Source organism: Symphalangus syndactylus, chromosome 10 (genome assembly GCF_028878055.3).
Source record: "Symphalangus syndactylus isolate Jambi chromosome 10, NHGRI_mSymSyn1-v2.1_pri, whole genome shotgun sequence".
NCBI lineage: Eukaryota > Metazoa > Chordata > Mammalia > Primates > Hylobatidae > Symphalangus > Symphalangus syndactylus.
In genome coordinates this window covers 11,793,435-11,815,556 of record NC_072432.2, presented here as the reverse complement: position 1 = coordinate 11,815,556, position 22,122 = coordinate 11,793,435, and the positions used below count along the sequence as shown (strand labels likewise).

At 43.9% G+C, this 22,122-nt stretch overlaps 1 protein-coding gene across 1 annotated transcript in view; it reads right to left on the bottom strand.

Moving 5' to 3' along the window:
• Window positions 1-323: 323 nt before the first annotated feature.
• The window catches only part of PFKFB3 (6-phosphofructo-2-kinase/fructose-2,6-biphosphatase 3), a 263,188-nt gene continuing 241,389 nt past the window's right edge, over window positions 324-22,122 (bottom strand). The window contains exon 16 of the transcript XR_010113795.1: window positions 324-526. The gene's annotated coding sequence lies outside the window, so the exon portion shown is untranslated. The remainder of the gene's footprint in view (window positions 527-22,122) is intronic.

The following is a 22,122-nucleotide window of genomic DNA, read 5'->3' as shown; positions in this document are numbered from 1 at the left end:
ATTCTAATTAATCTTACACTAGATCAACCAAACATTTGCATCTTGAAGCTGAAAAGTATCATTTAAAAGCGGCTGAAACTCTACTTCCTTGTCCATTTTGACAGTGGTGAGTGAGTACCCATTGTAATGACGGTGAGCCATTCCCTCAGTGCCTCAGGTGGCACATCTTATTTCACAATGAACATATTATCATAAGATCTGCACAAAGACATATTCATTTCATGGTATTATTCGGAACTGTTTTGTAACTATAAAAATCATAAAAGCCTTCTGGTTAAACATAACACATTGACTAGAAAGTGACTCTCTCTTTTTTCTTTTTCAAAAAAAACTTTATTGAAACATTAAAATAAACTGGGAAAGTTATTTTAAAATTGTAATTAAAAATTACTCAGTACCATACAACAAATTCTGCATTGGTATAACCTGCAATCACAATTGTAGCCACTGGGGAGCGACTTCAGCGAACATTATTTTACAGCCGAATTCTGGAACCACAGGTTAGAGCTCAAAAGAACACGGGCCCCTTTTAGTCATAAAAAAAAAAAAAAAAAAAAAAAAGTAGCTTGGTTATTTGGTGTTAGAAACTGTCTAGAACACAGTTCTGAATTTTAAAAAGAACAATTTTAGGATGATAAAGGCACTCTAAGGCATCTCCAGTTTCTAACATAAGTTAATTCTAACCCAAGGATTTTTCTAAAATGTTGTATATTTTAAATCCACACAATGCTTTAGATTTCACTCCTTACAGTCTAATCTCAATTCCAAAGGGCATTATTATCATAACGCTCTTTCTCCATGTTGGTAAAATATGAAAAGTGTTAGTTGCAACAAAGGCCCAAAACAAACGGCCCAAATGTCCTCCATGATGGGCCCTCTGAATGTGCGAGCTCTTGGTAGCAACATGCCTGACTTGAGGTTATACCAAGAAGAAATCATCATTCCCATGAGGGTCTCCCAGCTGCATGGAAATGGGACAACATTGGTAACGGGTGCCAACCTGTGAGATTTTGGAGCTATCATTCTTCCCCATGGGCACATGGGTGCACCAGTCATACAGTCCCATAAAGTAGCCAGCACTCCCGCACTTGTCCTTCAAAGCCTGACCCTTCCAGTAGCAGCAATTAGCTTCCTCTAGACCTAGAATCATGTGACAGTCCATTTGGAAAGAGCAGGATAAAGAACTTGAGCCATCTAGTGGGCTCTTGGGCATAGTTGGGAAGACGCAAGGCAAATTCCCCCTTCCAAAATATCCACCTTCCCACTCCACCACACTTAACACTTGGCTATTAAAAACCTTATTCTTGAGGTCAGAAAGACTTGCGGGGCTCTGGAGTTCCCCAATGAAAATGCCAATAGCACTGGGTAATAAACACATAAGTTATTGTCATGTGTGATTTGCAAACCTGCCAGCAAGTCAGTGAGCAGTTCCTTGGGTGGGGTCCAGGACGCAAAAGGAGAGAGCTCACGAAAGTCAAGATGAGTGGATGGCAAAAGGGGAGCTGCCCAGTGCGCAGATCTGCCTGAAGGAACACTGCTTCCCAAGGAAACACATCTGTTTGTTGTGAAGCTCTCACTATGAAAAACAGAATCTGACCGGGTGCGGTGGCTCACGCCTGTAATCCCAACACTTTGGGAGGCTGAGGTGGGCAGATTGCTTTAGCTCAGGAGCTTGAGACCAGCCTGGCCAACATGGTGAAACCCCGTCTCTACCAAAAATCCAGAAATTAGCAGGGTGTGGTGGCGTGCACCTGTGGACCCAGCTATTTGGGAGGCTGAGGTTGGAAGATCACTTGTGGGAGGCAGAGATTGCAGTGAGCTAAGATTGTGCCACTGCACTCCAGCCTAGACAGCAGAGTGAGACCCCATGTCAGAAAGAAAGAAAGAGAGAGAGAGAGAGAGAGAGAAAGAAAGAGAAAGAAAGAGAGAGCGTGTGAGCGAAGGAGGGAAGGAAGGAAGGAAGGAAGGAAGGAAGGAAGGAAGGAAGGAAGGAAGGAAGGAGAGAGAGAGAAAGAGAGAAAGAAAGCAAGCAAGCAAGCACGAGCAAAGGAAGGAAGGAAGGAAGGAAGGAAGGAAGGAAGGAAGGAAGGAAGGAAGGAAGGAAAGAGAAGGGAAGGGAAGAAAGGAGAGAGAGAGAAAGAAAGAAAGAGAAAGGAAGGAAGAAAGAGAAAGGAAGGAAGGAAGGAAGAAAGAAAGAAGAAGGAAGGAAGGAAGGAAGGAAGGAAGGAAGGGGAAGAAAGAGAAAGAAAGAGAGAGAGAAAGAAAGAGAGAGAAAGAAAGAAAAAGAAAGAAAGAAAGAAAGAAAGAAAGAAAGAAAGAAAGAGAAAGAAAGAAAGAAAGAAAGAAGAAAGAAAAGAAAAGAAAGAATCCGTTGTCAGAGTCTGGCATGGAAGAGGGTTTTTTATCTGAACATTGCAAGTATTTGAGTTAGTCCTCTGGCCATGCAATCTCTCTCTCTCTCTCTCTCTTTCTCTCTCTCTCTCTCTAGTTTTTTCTTTTCTCTCTCTTTCTCTTTAATGCCATTAAAGGATTTTTGCCCTTATCTAACCTTGGCAAGGAAAGGGTAGAATTCTGAATTTTTTTTATTCTTGCTACTGAGACTGTGACCATAATCCTGAAAATTGTCTCTCAGTTATTAGAATCTGTATCTGTGGGCACTTTTTCTCCATTTCCTGTCCCCCTTTTTTTGGCCTTCGTATCCTGCTATCTATCTTTTCCTCATATGCACCCTAATGTCTTATCTGTCGCCATAGAGATTGTAAAATCATGAAGACCTGTTGGCCTAGCATCTGTTCTTAGGAGGAAATAAATGAGTGTGTGTGTGACTTTGGGAACAAAGTATTGCTGAGGCTAATGATTACTCATTCATTTTTTTTCATCCATTTATCCCTGAAACAAACAATTATTGAGCACCAACCATGTCTTAGGCACTGGGAATACAAAATTCAGTTAGCATCATGCAGACCCTTTAGCTGTCTCCATTTCAATAGGCGAGATAAACACTGGATTGCAATACGTTGAGCTCAGACACAATCATAAGAGGTGGGTAGATTAAAATGGTCTGACACAGCATTTGAAACATCCATGTAACACCTTTCCAAAGTTTCCTCAGGCCAGGAGCATGGGGAGAAGCTTTGTTTCTGTGGTTACCAAAGGTCTCATCTGAGACCCACCAAAGTCGGCAGAAACCTGAGAGCGAGCCGGGAACTCACGGTTCAGGGACACTGGATATGCCCCAGGGATAGCAGAGGGGAATGAAGACATGAATGCCGAGCTGGGCTCTGCAGGTGTTGGATGGTCAAACCAAGCTGCTTGGATCCTTATATAAAAATAACATCAGAAGCGCTTTTCTCTATTCCAAATAGAAGGGACCCTACTCCATAGCCTTGCCCTGCTCTGACTAAGACACTGGCAGCGAACTCCTTAGTGTTTGTCACACTATGGTGTCCTTGAGAAGTCTGACTCCTGCCCCACCCCACCTCTGAGTGTTCACCATCTGCACATTGCTGGAAACTAGGTGTTTTAGCACAGAGCTTCAGGCATGAGAGCGACCAGCAGGGCCGGCCAGTGCCCGGTGCTATGCCTGGCTTCCTTGCCCTGCATGTTGACTGGCAGAGGAGATAAAACACAAAAAGAGCACAAGTGAAGGGATAGGAGAGTAGAGCAAGGGAGAGAGGAAGGGAGGATAGGAAGCAGGGAGGAAAAGCAGCAGCCAGGTGGTCAGGAGATAGTGTGCAGACACTGAGTTAAAAGTGGTCCTAATTCCCTTCATGGAACTCTTTTAGTTTCGATTTGGTTTTGAGACAGAGTCTCGTTCTGTTGCCCAGGCTAGAGTGCAGTGACACAATCTCAGCTCACTGCAACCTCTGCCTCCTGGATTCAAGTAATTCTCCTGTCTCAGCCTCCCAAGTAGCTGGGACTACAGGTGCCCACCACCACACTTGGCTAATTTTTGTACTTTTAGTAGAAACGGGGTTTTGCCATGTTAGCCAGGCTGGTCTCAAACTCCTGACCTCAAGTGATCCGCCCACTTCAGCCTCCCAAAGTGCTGGGATTTACGGACATGAGCCACCGTGCCCGGCCCTTAATGGAACTCTTAAAGGCCACACAGTGCTTCACTTTATACAAGAAAGCTCAGAACAGAAAAAGTAGTTACTGCCACTCTTCTTTGAAATTGTTAAGTCCCCTTTGTTTCTTTGGGTACAGGGAGAAGTTGCCAAGGCAACCCGAGCAGGGAGATGCAGAGTCAGGCTTTTCTCTCTGTGTCCATGTTCGGTACAGTGCTTCACACATGGTAGGCGTGAGGGAGGAAAGAGCGGAAGGGATAGATGAAGCTCAGCTTTTTTTTTTTTTTTTTTTTGGCATTGAAATTGCACTCTTTTGGGTTTTTTTTTTTAATTATACTTTAAGTTCTAGGGTAGATGTGCAGCACATGCAGGTTTGTTACATAGGTATACACGTGCCATGGTGGTTTGCTGCACCCATCAACGTTAGGTATTTCTCCTCATGTTATCCCTCCCCTAGTCCCCAATCCCCCGACAGGCCCCAGTGTGTGATGTTCCCCTCCCTGCATCCATGCGTTCTCATTGTTCAACTCCCACTTATGAGTGAGAACATGTGGTGTTTGGTTTTCTGTTCTTGTGTTGGTTTGCTGAGAATGATGGTTTCCAGCTTTGCAGTGTCTGTGTTCTTCCAATAGCTCCCAGCCGCACTATTTTGGACTTGAGTCAATAGAGGGAGGCAGAGGAACATGAAAAAGCTGCAGTTTCCATCCCTGCTGGGCAGGGCTGCCTCAGACCTGAGCTGAGGCCTCAGGAACTTCGTTGACCGGGCTGGATTAGAGATCGGAAGAATTCCAGGCTTCAGCCTTCCCCTTAATTCAAGATGTGTATCCTGCCTTTAATCAGAGTGTAACCTATGTATTTGTAGGAAATAATAAGAAAAAAGCTGCTTATTGCAGAGGCATGTAGAATTACCGGGTGGAAGTCAGAGAAAGAGACGGCGGGTCGACAGCTCCCAGCAGACAGTGTGACTCAGCAGGAAAGCCTGTGGGAATCAGAGCTTTGGGACCAGAGTGCCCCGGCTCGGCAATCCTCACCAAAGGGCTGGCACTCAGAACCCCAGGTGTTGCAATCAGTAAAAGGGTGGCGGTAATCACTTCTACCTCATTGGGTTACTATACAAAGCATGAAAAGGGATCAATATTTTAAAAAAACCTCTCCTAAAACAGCGGAGAACCATATGGATGTCAATCTAATCATTACTATTAACCATGTGTTCAAGTCATGAGGTTGTCTACTTAATTATGTCCTTCAAGTTTGTTGACCTTAAATAAGGTGATACAGAAAACATGATGAAGTATGGGGTTTATTTGAGTACAGAGCTTGAGAACAGTCACCCAGAAAACACAGACCCCAAAGGGACATGCTCTAAAGTGGGGAAGCTAAGGCTGTGCTTCCATAGGCAGAGATGGTTTCAGCAGGTTGCAAGGTTTTCCACGCAAGGCTAGATACATGTCACAGCAATTTGATTAGGGTGGCTTGCTCCATTCCATGGAAGATGGCTGTAACATTCTGTGAGGAAAAGAGCAATGTTCTGAGGGGTCACCACTCAGAGGGTCTTATTTCTGGTGCTACTCAGTCATTCCTAATCATTTACAGGAAAAAGCAGAAGTTGCAACGGCATGCTATGTGACTCAGTCCATTTCTCTCAAGGCTCAGAATAAAGTTCCAACAGTTTTAAATTTGAATTATTTAATTTTGCAAGTTCTCCAGAAGACAGTAAGCTCTAAAAGGGAACGAACTATGGTCGTTGCTCTTAGCATCTAACATGGTACCTATTCAATATTTTTTTTCTTTCTTCTGCTTTTTGTAGAAGTGGGGTCTTTCTATGTTGCCCAGGCTGGATTTGAACTCCTGGGCTCAAGCATCACCCCACCTCAGCCTGCCAAGCACCTAGGACTGTAGGTGCATGCCAGCTGGCAGATTTTTTTTTTTCAGTTTCTTAAATGAATGAGTAAAAACACATGTAGCAAAACCGTATAATTTACTAGCTAAAATGAGCCTTTTTTCTTTTTTTTTTTTTTTTTTCTGAAAGGAAGCACTGTTAGCAATTACTCCAGGAAACAGGTTAAAAGCAGAACTGTCCTGGGCCTGCCGAGACACGGGACATGGGATTGCTCGACGGATCCAGCTCTCGCTGTGTGCTGAAATATAGTTCATGGCATGCTGCTCAGGGCTGGGACTGCCCTGAGTATGTGACAGTATTAAGTCATTTCACCGGCATAACAATGCAGCGAGGTTGGTACTGTGACTACTCGTATTCAACAAATGTGTATTGACCACCTGCTGTCTTCCAAGTCTTCCAGAATCTTGGAATGCATCAAAACACAACAAGCAAGATGTCTGTCCTTTCAGAGCAGGAGATGAGGAAGACAGACAGTAAATCACAAACATAGCAAACAAGTGAATTACAAGTTTGCTAAAAGGTACTGCGGCTACAGATGAAAGAAGGGCAGAGCTGGGGGATTCAGTGTTGAATGAGGAAACTCAGGGAGAGAACACCGAGTCAGCAGCCGACATCTCCAGCTGGCTAGTAACAGAGCCCCATTCTAACCTGGGCAATCTGGCCACGTTCCTGCTTTTCACCTGGACTCTGCCTTCTCTTTCAGTTCTGACGTGCATCAAACCATGCAGCATATTCAAATTCATTTTCTCCATCAGTGGCACAGAAGAACACACAAAACCTTTTAATACTTCCTTGAACTAAACTCAGTGTCTCCCCCGCCCCGCCCCGACCCCTGATTGATGCCAGACATTTGCCACCCTGGGGACTTGATCTGGGTGACCCTGGGTTCACAGGAGATGCTGGGCCCCTGGAACTGATTGTCTACCTTGTAGGAATGGAGGCCACATCTCTGTTCTGCCTGGAGAACTTTTTGATCATGAATTTGTGGAATCGGCCAGCCAAGCCCACCAGATAGGACTAAACAAATGACTCTAGGGGGAAAGGCCAGGCTTCCTGAAAGTCTAAATTGCTTGAACTAATGCTGGCATTTCAGCATTTTGAGCCATTCAAACCATATGATGTCAAACTTCCTCTCCCCCACCCCCATCTCCTCACCCTGCTCTCTTCTGCCTCTTGACCTTCCTCATCTTGTGACACTGGCAAAACTCCAGGGTGGCTATTCAACCTGTCTCAAGACGCCCTGTGCCAAAAAAAATAAAAAGAAGGAAAAAAAAAGGAGGCAATTTCTGTCTCCAGGGCAAGGGCTGCTGGGCTTAGCCAGGTGGATGTTGCCAAGCGTGCAGCAATAGCTCCAGGCTAGGCAGAGAGCACAAAGGAATCTTTAAATTCAAAACTCACTGCAGAAAGGAATTGAGCACATTCTCAACATTCTGAGTCTGTGTGTTTATGTTTAAATATTCCAGCCACTAGCTTACACACCATCTAGTAAGTAAATCGTAGTGAATATTTATTGATGACCTACTATATGCAAGGCACTCTGCTCACCATTATTTACTTGTGTGGATACTATGGCTTTCACCCAAAGCTGTCATTCTCTAGGCTGCCTTTTCATATCTACAAAGCAAGGGAGTTTACATTGACAGTCTCTAGAAATTCAGCTTTAATGGCTGGGTGCAGTGGCTCAGCCATTGTATCATTGTATCCTTGTATCATTGTATCGATATGCCTGTAATCTCAGCACTTTGGGAGGCTGAGGCAGGCAGATTGCTTGAGTTCAGAAGTTCGAGACCAGGCTGGGCAACATGGTGAAATCCTACAGAAAACTCTGTAAAAAAATTTTTTTAATTAGTTGGGTGTGGTGACTTGCACCTGTGGTCCTAGCTACTCGGGAAGCTAAGGTGGGAGGATGGCTTGAGCCCAGGAGGTAGAGGTTGCAGTGAGCTGTAATCGCGCCACTGCACTCCAGCCTGGGTGACAGAGCCAGACTGTGTCTCAAAAAAGAAAAGAGAAAAGAAAAAAAAAAGAAAAATTCAGCTCTAAAATTGTGACTCGTTCCTTGCTCTACTGTGAGCAGCCTGAAAGCAATTATGTCTCCTTTCTCTCTTTCTCCCAGCATCTAGCACAGGCCATGACATGGAGGAAATGATGGATAAACATCCATTGAGCAAATCAAACTTCTGAAATAAGGCTCTTCAAGAAGGTTTCACCAACCAACCAAAGGCTGACTCACATGCCCACTCCAAATGAATGAGAAAACATATTATAGAATTTTCCTGTTGTTGAACAGCTGGGCACAGAAAGCTTTTGCCTTCCCTGAAAGAATATTGACTGACTTACGCAAGCCTCTCAAAATCTGAAAGTATTTTCCAACACACAGTCAAATTATATGACAAACAGGCCTTTATTTTAAAATAAGCATAATCTTTTGAAGAACTAAGTTGAAAGACTTACACTTCTTAATTTCAAAACTTACTACACAGTGACAGAAATCAAGACATTGTGGTACTGGCATAAGACTAGACATGAAAATCAACGGAATAGAATACAGAGTTCATACTAAATAAGCCTATAAATTTATGGCCATCGACTTTCAACAAAGGTGCCAAGGGAATGAAAAGGAGAAAAAATAGGCTTTTCAACAAATGATGCTAAGAACAACTGAATATCTACATTCAAAAGAATGAGCTTGAACCCCAATCTCACACCATGCACAAAAAGCAGCTCAAAATGGATCATAGACTTAAATGTAAGAAGTAACACTTATGAGATTCTTAAAATAAAACATAGGGATAAATCTTCTTGACTTTGGGTTAGGCAAGGATTTCTTTTTTTTTTTTTAGACGGAGTCTCGTGCTTGTTGCCCAGGCTGGAGTGCAATGGCACGATCTCAGCTCACTACAACCTCCATTTTCCAGGTTCAAGTGATTCTCCTGCCTCAGCCTGCTGAGTAGCTGGGATTACAGGTACCTACTGCCGTGCCCGCCTAATTTTTTGTACTTTTAGTAGAGATGGTGGTTCACCACATTGGCCAGGCTGGTCTTGAACTCTGACCTCAGGTGATCCGCCCACCTTGGCCTCCCAAAGTGCTGGGATTACAGGCATGAGCCACCGCACCCAGCCAGCAAGGGTATCTTAGATACAATATCACAAATATGGAAGCTAGAGGTAAAAGTTGATAAATTGGACTTTCATCAAAATAAACAATGTCTGCGCTTCAAACAACACTATCAAGGAAGTGAAGAGACAGCCAAGAGACTAGGAGAAAATATTTGCAAATAATATATCTGATAATGCAATAGTATACAAAATATATAAATATTACAACTCTACAATATGATGACAAAAACTCAATTTAAAAATAGGCGTAGGGGTTGGACATGGTGGCTCGCGCCTGTAATCTCAGCACTTTGAGGGGCCAAGAGGGTGGATTGCCTGATGCCAGAAGTTCAAGACCAGCTTGGCCAACAGGTGAAACCCCGTCTCTACTACAAATACAAAATTAGATGGGCAAGTTGGCGCATGCCTGTAATCCCAGCTACTTGGGAGGCTGAGGCAAGAGAATCACTTGAACCCGGGAGGCAGAAATTGCAGTGGGCTGACATCATGCCACTGCACTCCAGCCTGGGCAACAAAGTGAGACTCAAAAAAAAAAAATAGGCAAAGAATTTGAATAGACATTTTTCTGAAGAACATGTGCAGATGGCCATTAAGCACACATAAAGATGGTCAACGTCGTTAGTCATTAGAGAAATGCAAATAAAACCACAATGAGTTGGCACTTCACTCCCTAGGATGCCTACAGTAAAAAAGATGGGCAATCGCATGTGTTGACAAGGATGTGGGGAAATTAACCAACATACAGTGCTGCTGGGAATGTAAAATGTTGCAATGAGTTTGAAAAATAGTTTGGCAGTTAAATTTTCAACACATCGTTACCATATGACCTAGCAGTTCCTCTCCTAGTTATATATCCAAGAGAAGTGAAAACATATGTCCTAGTCAAAGATATGTGCACCAAGCTTCACTGTAACATGATTCATAATAGCCAAAAAGTATGAACAACCCAAATGTGCATCAACTGATGAAAGGATAGACAAATGTGGTGCCATACTCACACAACAGAATGCTATTCAGCAATAAAAAGGAATCAGGTGCTCTTACATGGTACAATATAAGTCAGCCTTAAGAGCACTAAGCTAACTGGAAGAAGCAAGTCACAAAAGACCATGTAGTATATGATTCCACTCATGTGAAATATCTAATGGAAGCAAATCTATTGAGACAGAAAGTAAATTAGTGTTTGCCTAGGGCTTGACATGGGGAGACTGGGGAGTGACCTCTATGGGTACGGAGGCTCTTTGCGGAGTAATGAAAATGTCCTGAAATATGACTGTGATGGCAGTTACACAACTCTGTAACTGTATGAGAAGCGTTGAATTGCATACTTTAAAAGGGTAAATGTTATGCTGTGTGAATTGTATTGTATCGCAATAAAACTTGTTTTAGTAAAAACATCAACCCTTGAGGGCAAAAAAAAGGCACAGTTTTAGCCAAGTTTCTAACATCTAGCAAATGGCAAGGGGAATTAAATGCTGGAGTCTAGTACTTAGGGGTGACTTTTTACATTTATTATCTATTTAACTATGACAATAGTAGCATCTAAGTTCCCAGGACAGAGATGATATCATTATCAATCGCCATTTGCTATTGGGAAGTTTTAATATCTACTGTTTTTCAGTCCCTAGAGCTAGGAGGCCTCACTGCTTGAGGAGTCCGTTAAGTCTGCCTGCATCTTACTGATGGGGAAAATTGGGGGAACACTACAATGGTGTATTCAGACCCGTCATGACAGCTCAATAGAGTGGGAGCAGAGAGGGAAAAGCTGGCCTCTGAAAAATATACTCAGTACAGGGCACTGACGGTCAGGACCTCGGTGATGTTGGTAATGAAACCGCCATTGCAAAATAATGACTGAGACAGTGAAAGAGATCTGACCTGACTCCGCCTTGCTTCTAACCTCCAAGCTGTCCTTGTTTATTCCTGGGCTGAGCTAACTTTGGGAGGGACTTAGTTTATAGTTTAAAACAAAGACGATAATAGCCCTTTCCCAAAACAAACCTCCTTCTTACCTGGGGACTAGACTGCCTTTGTAGAACTAAGAAATTAGCCACAAGATTAGAAATTATGGTTTAGGAGTCACGCAGTTGGAGGCTACAGGATTCTGACCCTCCCTAAGCTGCTCCTAAGATCAGGGCTTGAGATATTTTGCAGACCCTGCACTTGATGGATCAGCTGGTATCTCCTCACGAGCCTTCCCCCCATTTACCAAATTATTCTTAAAAACTCTGATCCCCGAATGCTCAGGGAGACTGGTTTGAGTAATAATAAAACTCCAGCCGGCCGGGCGCGGTGGCTCACGCCTGTAATCCCAGCACTTTGGGAGGCCAAGGCGGGCGGATCACGAGGTCAGGAGATCGAGACCATCCTGGCTAACACGGTGAAACCCCCGTCTCTACTAAAAATACAAAAAATTAGCCGGGCACAGTGGCGGGCACCTATAGTCCCAGCTACTCGGGAGGCTGAGGCAGGAGAATGGCGTGAATCCAGGAGATGGAGCTTGCAGTGAGCCGAGATCGCGGCCACTGCACTCCAGCCTGGGCGACAGCAAGACTCCGTCTCAAAAACAAAACAAAACAAAAAAACAAACAAATGAAACAAACAAACAAAAAAAACTCCAGCCTCCTGCACAGCTGGCTCTGTGTAAATTATTTGTTCTCTATTTCAATTCCCCCATCTTGAAAAATTGGCTCTGTCTAGGCAGCGGGCAAGGTGAACCCATTGGGTGGTTACAATAACAACAAAGGTCTCACTGTTCTGGCACAAGGAAGACCTTCAGGAAAGAGTCATGAAGAGAAGGAGTGAATGATGGAGTCTGGAAAAAGGAAGCTATTCCTCTCAACCATTCTTATTTGACACAATCCCTATTTGTTTTTGAGAAAATAGATTATAAAATTGCCCTGCTTCTTGGGAGCAGCATGGATTTTCTTTCTCCTCCTGGGTTTTCAACTGTCACTTGCTCTTTTCTCAGTCAGTTGCTGGGCTGAATTCATCAATTCAACAGCTGGCCCAGCGTGGACTGCAGGTCTGACGATTTGGCGTATGTATTTACAACACGTATCTGAGAAAGCCGGTGCCCCTGGCACCTAACACTACCCATTCCGAAATGGTGCTTAAGGTCAGAAGAAGGAGTGGTGCTGCTCAGTGAAGTTGACAGTCAGAAAGCTGTTTTTCGTTTGTGTTTATGTTTTGTTTTTTGGTCTGTCTTGCATTTTTAGATGTTTGTGTTCTAATTATTCCCCCTTCTACTCCAGGAGACAAGTGGCAGATTGGAAAAATGACTGACCTAGTTCAAGAACCCAACCATCGGTGGAGTGCTGTGTGCCCTGTGAATGCACAAGCAGACCGCAGAGGCACCAGGTGTCCTGTCTCTGGAGATCAGGCCACTACACTTACGACAACAAAGGCAGATGGGGGAGGACCCAGCGTGTGTCAAAGTCATAATCACAAGGCCAGTGCTACACCCTCCTTATCACCAAAGATAAGGAATGAACGAAATGACACCTTCACATATAAACTAATCAGAATTTAACATCACACATAAATGGCAATAGCAGCTTCCTTTTCACATGTATTCTAAGAAATCATTTCTTCCTACCTCTTCATGTATTAATTTAACATGCATTGATTATCTACCCCATGACAGACAGTGTGCTAAGAAAGTTACAAGGATAAGGAAAGCTCAGACCCTACCATAGACCTAAGTATTTACAATCCAAGAGCAGGGCAGACCTAAACACAAGTATGCATGGTAAGATGCAATGTGTGATACAATTAAAAATACACTGTGATTGGCCTGGCGCAGTGGCTCACACCTGTAATCCCAGCACTTCGGGAGGCCGAGGAGGGTGGATCACGAGGTCAGGAGTTCAAGACCAGGCTGGCCAAGATGGTGAAATCCCGTCTCTACTGAAAAAAATACAAAAAAATTAACCAGGTGTTGTGGGGGGCATCTGTAATCACAGCTACACGGGAGGCTGACACAGAAGAATCGCTTGAACCCAGGAGACAGAGGTTGCAGTGAGCCGAGATGGAGCCACTGCACTCCAGCCTGGGTGACAGAGCAAGACTCAGTCTCCAAAAAAAAAAAAAAAAAAAAAACAAACAAAAAAACACTGTGATCAAACTGTGGGACAATAAGGCACTCCCCCGCAAAAGAACTTTCAGACCCCAGATTCTGTGAAATGTCTCTGAAACAATTGACTAAAAACACACACTTCCTCCTGCATTTTCAGATTAATGGATTGATCTTCTATGAAGGACCTCCTATGTCAGGAGTCTGCAAACTACAGCCCATGTACACCAGTCCAGCCTACTGCCTGTTTTCATAAATAAAGTTTTATTGGAACACAGCCACAGTCATGCACTTAGGTATTGTCTATGGCTGCTTTTACCATAGTGGCAGAGTTGGGTTGTTTAAAAGAGATCACATGTGAAAATATCTACTCTCAGCCTCTTCACAAAAGTGAAGGTGAAAAATATTCACTCTCAGGCCCTTCACAAAAAAAGCCAAACACTTTACTAAGGAAAGCATATCCAATATATTTAACAGCAAAGAGTTCACATAAAGAAAACTATAAAATCAAATCAAAGCACCAAAAACAGGTTTGAAGTAAATGGAAGCATGTTCTATGATGAAAAGACAATTATATATATATAGATACACATATATATATAAAAACTCTCCCAAAAATTACATACAAATTTAATGTCTTTCCAACTAGCGATATAGGAGTTAAGAAGAAATCACTAAGGCAGATAGTAAGGGCATGGGAGTCCTCGATAAGGTTTTTCCTCTTTAAGGAAAAGCAGCCCCAAATCATTTGCTAACGAACAGCAGCCTTAAAGTCGAGCTGCAAACACAGACAAGCAAGCTGGGAGCTTGCTCAGGTGAACGCTGGGCAGGACCTAGGGAGTAGACATGTTCAAGGTGGCGGCTCAATCTTTCCTTCTCTTTGTCAGCCACGTGTACAGTGAAGAGCAGGCAAGATGGCCCTGATCAACTGGAAAGCCCATTTGCATAATAAGACTGGTGGGGCAACCAGCCTTCCCTGTAGGCTATGTAAAAGTCGTACCTAATCTAACCAATCTGTGAGGCCTACATAAATCAGACACCACCTCCTCAAACCAGGCCATAAAATCCGTTGCATTCGCTGCCATCCAGTCTTTTCCACTTGGAGACTCCTATCTCTAAGCCGTTTCTCTTTCTCTTCTCGTCTTCCTATTAAACCTCAGCTCCTAAACTCCTTTTGTGTGTCTGCGTCCTAAATTTTCCTGGCGCGATGACGAACCCCAGGGTATATACCTCAGACAATGTAGCCATTTCACTAGTATCTCAATAAGGTTTAGGGGGTTTTTGTTGTTGATTTTTTTTTGTTTTGATTGCTTGCTTTATGCTTAACATTAAATCATATTATCAACATTTATATTATGTGAAATACATGCCCAAGTATAATCCAAAATTTTCTGGTAAAAAGAGAAAAGGGGAACTTGCTTTAGAAGTTACGAAAAACACCTTTAAGGCACTGTAATAAAATTAACACAATGTTAACGAGGTAATTAACATAATATTGACAAGGTACGGAATCCAAAGGCGATATTTTAATTTCATGGGGAAAGGATGGATTATTGAATACTATTAGAAAACCTTTAGGTAAAGATGGTGGATTTAACATGTGCATCTATTTTCACTTCTTCCTCAAAAACAAAATGCACTAAAACAGTAGCAAAATAACTTTTTTTTAGCATAAACCCTCAAAGATAGGGGAGCTGGAAGGATCTACAACTGTAACAACATTTTAAGGAGAGAAACCAGCTAAGGAGTAGAAAAAAGACCAAGCAGGAAGTAGAGAGAAATCCTAGGACCAAACTGAGGCAGGCTTTCCCAGAAGCTCAGAAATTCTGTACATCTAGATAAAAGTGGGAATAAAAGAAGGGCTAAAATAAAGAGAGTGTGTTGAAAGTTTGCTTAAGAAACAGGGCCACATGTCCTCTTCCCCCTTTCAGCAACTATGCTCCTAGTTCTTCCTACTTTTGCAAAAGACAGTAGGTTTATAGTCAGAGGAGGGTACAACAGAGAGCGTCTCTGGTCTGAGGGACACTAAAGGGATGAAGGAAAGGGATTAAATGTATATATGCTGAGATGCCCTCCCCCAGCATGCAGAGTCAGGCTTTCAACCCAGGTGAGCTCTCAGTTGAGTTTTCTGTGGGACGTGATCAGGCTGAGAGGACAAGAGAGCAGCCCAGCCAAGGAAATTCTCAAGCTCAATGGTGTAGCCAATTAGCCCTTCTCTAAAGTATATAGTCAATACACTCCACTTACATGCACACAGCTCTATCTGCTTCATAGTCCTGTAACCACCCACTGGGGGTCCCCTTACCCGCTGCCTAGATGGAGCTAATTTACCAAGACAGGGGAATTGCAATAGAGAAAGAGTAGTTCACACAGAGCCAGCTGTGCAGGAGACTGGAGTTTTATTATTACTCAAACTAGCCTGCCTGAGCATTTGGGGGTCAGAGTTTTTAAGGATAATTTGGTGGGTGAGGGAAGGCTAGTGAGTCAAGAGTGCTGATTGGTTGGGTCAGAGATGAAATCATAGGGAGTTGAAGCTGTCCTTTTGCACTGGGACAGTTCCTGGGTAGGGGCCACAAGATCAGATGAGCCAGTTTATCGATGTGGGTGGTGCCAGCTGATCCATCAAGTGCAGGGTCTGCAAAATATCTCAAGCACTGATCTTAGGAGCAGTTTAGGGAGGGTCAGAATCTTATAATCTCCAGCTGCATGACTCCTAAACCGTAATTTCTAATCTTGTCGCTAATTTCTTAGTTCTACAAAGGCAGTCTAGATCCTAGACAAGAAGGAGGTTTGTTTTGGGAAAAGGCTGTTATTATCTTTGTTTTTAACTATAAACTAAGTTCCTCCCAAACTTAGTTCAGCCCATGCCCAAGAATGAATGAGGATAGTTTGGAGGTTAGAAGCAAGATGGAGTCAGTTAGGTCAGATCTCTTTCACTGTCTCAGTCATAATTTTGCAATGGCAGTTTCAGTTCCCTACTCTAAAATATTAGGAAACAATCATGAATTACAAGATAACTGAAGAAAATCTCTAACAAGAAAGATAAAAGCTAATGCAAATAAATAAGGGGGCAGGCAATTTAGAGAAAACAAGCCTATGTATGAAGGGGAAAAAAAAAGACTTTCTAAAGAGAAGCTATCACTAACAGCTTTAGAGAGACAAAAGAAGAAACAAGAAGAGGTACTATGTAAACATAACTCAAAGAAAAAAATTCTTAAAAATTAAAAATATGATTTCAGACATAAAAAGCAATGGAAGGATTAGAACATAAAATTGAGGAAATATTCTATAAAGTAGAATAAATAAAATAAACAGAGGAAATAATAGGAAAGAAAAGACTGGAAAATTACAGAACCTGTCCAGTGGGTTGAATATCTGTAATAAGAGTACAGAAAGCAACAACTAAGAAAATAGATGAGAGAGAACCATCAGTGAAATAAGCCCAAGAAATGCATCAGAATTAAAGGGCATGAATTTAAAGATTAAAAAGTATCACCAATTATTTAATAAAAGAAAACATAGTGTCAGGCCAATTAATATCTCAAAATGTCAGAACACCATGAATATAGACAAGATCCTACAGGCTGCAAAATGGGATAGGAAAAATGTTATTTTCAAAGGTCAGGAATAAGAATGACACCAGATCTGTTAATAACAGCACTGGAAGCTAAAAGGGAATGGAGCAATGTCTTCAAATTCCTGATGGAAAAGCATTCTCACCCTACACAAGTATATCCAGATAAAACATCAAGGAAGTATCAGGATAAAGACATTTTTAACACATAAGGACACAAAAAGAAAAAAATGTACTGCCCATGCACCATCTTAAGAAATGAGAGAAAACTCCACCAAAATGAGAGAATAACTGAGAAAGAGGAAAACAGGAAGAGTAAGAAACAGAAGAATGAGGGACCCCAAGATGGCAAAAAGGAGAAATCCCAAGATGACAGCTGTGCAGAGGGCATGGAGTTTAGCTGGCCCACATGGAACAGGTCAGAAGGCTCCAGGGGAGACATCTTCAGGGAGATGAAATTGCTGGAACACCTGAAGTCCCTACATGTCTTAAGAAGAGATTTAGATGAAAGAATTGGGAGTTTTATTAGCAACAGGTATATAGAAAACAAAGAAAATGAAATATCAAGCTTGGTTTCACTCCAAAGAAAACACAAAGCTGTGTCACAAAGGAAAAGTATGCACAATTTAACAGTAAGAGAAGGGCATATGTGGACTCTCTGTGCTATTTAGCCACTTTGTCATGTGTCTAAAACCATTTCAAAAGAAAAAGCAATCATAGTGTATGTGGTAGACAGTCTCTAAAATGGTCTCCAATAACCCCCACCTCCTGAAATTCACACTCTTGCAGTGCTCCTCCCCTTGAGAACATGTGGAAACTGTGACATGCTTCTAATCAATGGAATATGACAAAGATGATGAACACATGTGATTCCATTACATAAGGGTTGCTGAGGCTCTCTCTCCTCTGCTGGCTTTGAAGAAGCAAGCTGCCACCTTGGGAGAGCCCCCCATGACAGTGAACTGTCCAGAGCCAAGAGACCCTCCAGAGCCAAGAGAGGCCTCCATCAGGGAGCTAGGAAGAAACCAAAGTGCTCAGTCACACAACCACAGGGAGCCGCATTCTGCCAGCAATGTGCATGAGCATGGACATGGACTCTTCCCCAGACAAGCCTCAGATGAGAATGCAGCCGTGGCCAACACCTTCGCTGCAGCTTTGTGAGACCCTGAACAGAAGGCACAGCTCAGCAATGGCCCGACTCAACAACCCACAGAAACCATGAAATAATCAATGTGTGTTGTTTTAAGCTGCTAAGTTTTTGGTAATATTGTTATGCTCAGTAGATAACTAATGCAAATCTTCTAGGCTTAAGTGTGGGTTGGACCTAATGAGTCGTGTCTAGTGAATGGAATACAGTAAAGGTGATGGAGTCTCACTTCTGAGATTAGGTGGCAAAAAGACCTGCTTCCATCTTGTTCTCTTCTTGTTTTTCTTCTAGCTCTGAGGGGAGCCAGCTGCCACACTGTGGGCTACTGATGGAAAGACCCGAGCAGCCAGGAGTTGGTGGTATCTCTGGACAACAGCCAGCAAGGACTCATGACCTGCAAACCCTACATGAGTTAGCTTGGAAAAGGAGTCTCCCACTGCTGATCCTGGGGACATGGCAGCCCTGGCCAGCAGCCTTCACAGTAGCCTCGTAACAGACACTGAGCCAGAGATCCCGGCTAAGCCACACCTAGTCTCCTGGCCAGGACCTTGAGATAATAAATGCTTATTGCCTTAAGCAGCTAAATTATGGGGTAATTTGCTACACAGAAATCAATAACTAACACAGTAGACTACATGACTCAGCTTTGAATGACCTTCCTATAGTCCTCCCAAAGTAAATGCTAAAAACTAATCTGACCGAAACTTGGGGGAATAAGAGATGGGAAAATTGTAAGTGCGTGGTGGGAAGGTAGTGGGGGAAAAGGGAAGCCTTCATTTCCATGGAGGGAAGTCAAAGAAGGGTGTCAAAGACTAAAAATAAAATGGAGAGGTAGCAATAAAAGTGAGAACAGTAAAGGTGGTTACCCTTCGAGGAGGGTAGGAGAAGTGGGGAGGGGGAGGAAACACTGTTTTCTATCCTGACCCTTGTAAAGCTAGGCGACTCTTTACATGTGGACATGTATACCTTTGATAAAAATTTAAACTTAGAAGAGACTTCCACACCCAGTCCAGACGTGATTCTTTCACGCATCTCAGATGTGATTCTTTTGTCCAATCTAAATTGCTTTTTCATTTCTTTCAAAGATAAAAGACCTGAGTTGTTTTGCTTTTTTTTTTTCTTTTTTCTTTTTTTTTTTTTTTTGAGACGGAGTCTGGCTCTATCACCCAGGCTGGAGTGCAGTGGCGTGATCTCAGCTCACTGCAACCTCTGCCTCTCAGGTTCAAGTGATTCTCCTTTCTCAGCCTCCCGAGTAGCTGGGATTACAGGTGCACATCACCATGCCCAGCTAATTTTTGTAATTTTAGTAGAGACAGGGTTTCACCATGTTGTCCAGGCTGAACTCAAACTCCTGACCTTTGGTGATCTGCCTGCCTTGGCCTCCCAAAGTACTGGGATTACAGGCTTGAGCTGCCACACCCAGCCAAACATTTTCACTCTGTATCAAAGCTTCTGCTTCCCTAAATCCCTAATTCTTTAGTCTCTTTTGTCTTTCCCTTGTGTGTGTATATGTCTGTCTGTGTATGTGTCTGTGTGTGTAGGTGTGTGTATATGTGTACATGTGTGTGTCTACATTTTTTTTGCATATGAGTTTGTATGTGTGTGTGTGTATCTGTGTGTATGTGTCTGTGTATGTGTGGCTGCGTGTGTCTATATGTGTGTGCATATATGTGTGCATGTGTGTATGTGTGTGTTTGTGTGTATATGTGTCTGTGTGTCTGCATGTGTATGTGTGTGTATGTGTATATGTGTGTATGTGTATGTGTATGCTTGTGTCTGTGGATAGTACGCATGTGTATGTGTCTGTGTATGTGTGTGTCTATATGTGTACGTGTAACTGTGTGTATGTGTGTGTTTGTGTGTGCATATGTATCTGTGTGTATATGTGCATCTGTATGTCTATATGTGTGTCTGTGTATGTGTGTGTCTGTATGTGTATGTGTGTGTAACTGTGTATGTGCCTGTATGTGGGTGTATATGTATGTGTCTGTGTGTATATATGTGTCTGTGTGTGTGTATCTGTATGTGCGTGCACACGTGGCCGTGCCACACTGCCGGGTCTTGTCCACATTTTCCTTACCAGAGAGGGAGCCCCACAGTGGACTCTGAAGCATCCACATCCAGCAGTGGCTGGCACATGGCAGGCACTCTGTTTAGGCAGCCTGAGCCTCCTTGCCATGCACACCTCCCACCCCAGGCCCGGGCAGCGCAGCAGCAGAGGAGGCTGGGTGAGGACGGGGAAGGCCCAGGGCTAGGACCCCACTTCAGCCCTCAGGAGGGACCATGGCTGTCTGGCTCAACACTGAGCCCTGTGAGACCAGCACCAGGCTGACACTGATGAGCACGGAGAACCTGGGGCCAAGGGCCATGGCAGTCACAGGGCTCTGAGCTGACCAGCTCCCTTGGCCTTCGCTTCCTCTTTGTGTCATCCTTCCCTGTTCAACCTGCCGATGCTTGACCTTTTCCAGTTTGTCTTTTCTGTTTTGTCTCCTAGTTCTGGGATCACTTCTCGTTCACCAGCCACGAAACTCTCCAAATGACCTCCAGGTCACATCTTCCCTACAACATCTCGATTAGTTCTTCAGAGAGTGCAAGCTGTCCCTTGACTTGCTACCGTGCCCCTGAGAAATAGAACAGATGGAATTCTCACCTGCGTTTACACCGTCTTCTGCACAACAGCACACCTTAGCCATCGCTTAGTGGACAACTTTACTGATCCCTGTCCAAGGGCCTAAATGATGCCTGGGAACGGAGGCTGAGCTACATACAGGACGACAGCCAGGAGGGAACCTATGTGGGAGTCCTAAGTAGCCCAGGACAAACATTGCCAGCCAGATAGCCAGTCCACAGGAGCTGAAAACTCACCTTCTTCATCCTGCTGGAACTTCCACTGACCACGCCATACCCAGCTGGCCCTGCCCACCAACAGACTCTAACTTAAGGACATCGGGCCAGCTGCTCTTGCTCCTGAAAGGGCCATGAATCCAAGGATTGCTCATCAGTAAGCTGGTCAGCTACCCATGAACTGACCTTACACAACACAAAATATTTGCCCAGCAACTGCAATCTTCATTGGATATGACAATTCACTGGGCCCCTTATGAGGCTTGGCATTAAAAATATGGAAATAAATTGGCGAATTGAGAAGAAAAGGAGGCCAAAGCAAACACATATAAACAGATACCTCCATGATAAGGAAAACCAAGGTATTTACCTCTCCTATGACTGCGTCAAAAGAAACCGGTGAAGCATGTGCATAGCTTTCTATGTGCAGCTTTACAACCAGCCCCTAATGACCTGGCCTCCTTTGAGAGCAAAGCTTGAGGCAAATCTTCTCCAGCTCCTGCTTTGTGAGGAGATGGGTGCAATCCCGGGGCAGCAAGAGTAAGGGCAGGAAGCAAAGCGGGAGTGGGGAAAGCAGATGCAAGGGATGTGCTGCCAGTTGCTCATGGCCTCAGAAGACACAGCTGGCTGTCCAGGCATATGGGACGTTCAGGGCAGGCCAAAGGCATCACCATACCTGGAGCAATCTGAGTGTGGGTGGGAGCAGGAGGGAGGTGGGCAGGGAAGGGAGACAAATTCACAACTGCCTCCACCTCCTGTCTCAATGGTCAAACCTCCTTGTGTGGGGCATGAAGCCCCCTCCTGCCCACACCTCCTTCCGGCTGTCTTCACCCTGTACAGGTACGTGAACTCACCTGCACTTCCAGGTCAAGGCCCCAGGCCCTGCACTTTGCAGCTTTGAGCTCAGATCCACACTTCACCTGAGTCAGGATGTGGTGGGAGCAGCCAAGACCACGTGAGACCACAAGGCCAGGACTCGGGAGTGGGTGCCAGGCTGCTGTGGTTCTCAGCCCTGAGCCAGATACAGGGCACCTGGGGGCAGGCAGGTGGGGCCGGGTGAATGAATGTGGGAGGCGTATGCAGACATTTGGCCCAATATAACCCATCTTAGTAAAGTGACCTGAGGTTTACATTCTTACAGTTCAAGAGCCTACCTCTTGAAAATTCACACTGAATTATTCTCACCCTCATCATGCCTCCTCATCTCCCAGTGCCAGCTACAATCACTTCCAAAATCAGCTGTATTTGTAACATCACTTCACACATTCAGACTCAAGTTATCCTATTACGGCACCCTCACCACCACCATAGCCTTCATACATCTGTAGGTCAACATTTCCCTATCCAAAAACTGTGGGCTCCATTCAGAGGCAAAGCATTCTCAGACTGCATGCCCCA